Source organism: Chlamydotis macqueenii, chromosome 4 (assembly GCF_036417535.1).
Source record: "Chlamydotis macqueenii isolate bChlMac1 chromosome 4, bChlMac1.mat, whole genome shotgun sequence".
Lineage (NCBI taxonomy): Eukaryota > Metazoa > Chordata > Aves > Otidiformes > Otididae > Chlamydotis > Chlamydotis macqueenii.
Genome location: NC_141559.1, coordinates 60,360,430 through 60,362,104, shown reverse-complemented (window position 1 = coordinate 60,362,104; position 1,675 = coordinate 60,360,430).

Below are 1,675 nucleotides of genomic sequence, written 5' to 3'. Positions count from 1 at the left end.
GGTCTGATGCTGCCAGTATTAAGAGATTGTAGTAATTATGTAAAGCCTGATATGGGATTCAAGTAATAAGCAACTAAAGGAGGATAATATAATTACTGCTAATCAACATGGGTACATGGAAAATAGATCTTGTCAAATTAAGCTGGTATCATTTTTATGAAATTATAAATTCAGTTGATAAAAATCATCAAGGCACATACTAATGGGATTAAAAGCTGAGTAACAAATAGATCTCAATATGCAATGTAAATAGGGAGTATCATCAAGTGGCTATTTTTCTTTCATCACACTTTTCCTGGAATGATTTTACATTTATTTATATTTTTACAGAGCTGAGGACAAAAATAATTCAGACAGTGCTGATAAATTTTGCTGTTGACTCAATGAGTGGTCAAGACAGGCAGGTTCAATCAATGAAGGAAAAATTCCATATGGGAATAGGTGCATTTGGGAGCAGAGGGTGGAGGCTGTTCTCGTAGTATGAAAGAAAGAGTTTAATTCCCGGGCAGGACCCAGATAAAGGAGACACAACTCAGTCTCTTCTCCTTTGCCATCAGCCTAAACATCAGAATATTTCCGCAAACATCTCGACACATGATGCACAAGAGCAGTTCACAGAAACACACCTGGACCCTTGTCTCAATGATAACAACGGAAGGGGGTGCAATGGTGAGTGCCAAGGAAAAGAGCTGACCCACCAGTGCTGTGGGGCAGTTCCATGGGGCTTAGAGGCTGGAAACATGTAATTATAATGCTTCCATATCCAGTGGGAGAAGCTGCTATAGTACCAAGCTGAGCTCAAAGCCCTGATTCTGAGTAAGTTACAGTTATAAGGATGATGGATGAAAGAAACAGTAAAAGAATTACTCAAAGCAGTAGAAGACATAAAATGTGCTATAGAGAAAAAAACTCAAGAAGCTCTGTCTGTTTATCTTAAAGGATGGAGACGAGTTGAGCGGCTAGAAGAGTTCTTATGTGACTCTTTAATTCACTATAGAAGAAAACAGAGAATTCAGAGAAAAAAAAACAAATGTCTTTACAAGTGAGGATGGTGAACCACTGGAACAACTACTGGGAGAACACTGCAAGGGGGCTCTGAATGTTGCATATATGCAGAAAACTGTGATTTATCTCCAGATTAACTATTGTACCTGAAGGAATATGTTCTGTAACCCTAATTCCAACGTTACATACAAAGTCATGAAGCCACAGTCTCTTCTGGCTAGAAGCCTTTTTAAGCCAAAAGAGCCTTTTTGTCAGACAAAGAAATACCTTGCTCTATACGCATTTTTTTAAGATATATTTCTCATATCCTAGATCAGAAAATATCTTATCCTCTCCATTCTATACCAGTTGATTTATGTGAGGTGATCTCATCCTAAATTGTCAGAATCTGCTTTAAACTTTAGGCATGAGAATTAACAGAATAATATTTATGTCAACAAAAATATTTTATTAACTGTTTCATTGCAAATCACTGCAACACAACCTGAATGTATTGTGTTAGACTAAACGAAGTGTTTTTGCTTCAGCATATGATCTGGACTCAACATTATTCCAGACTTCCCAAGTTCTTGGGAATAGTCAGATATAAAAAGATTTTTTTTGTCTTATTTTTCTATGTGTATTGTACAGCTACTTGTCAGAGAAATAATAAACAAGTTGGAGAAACTTA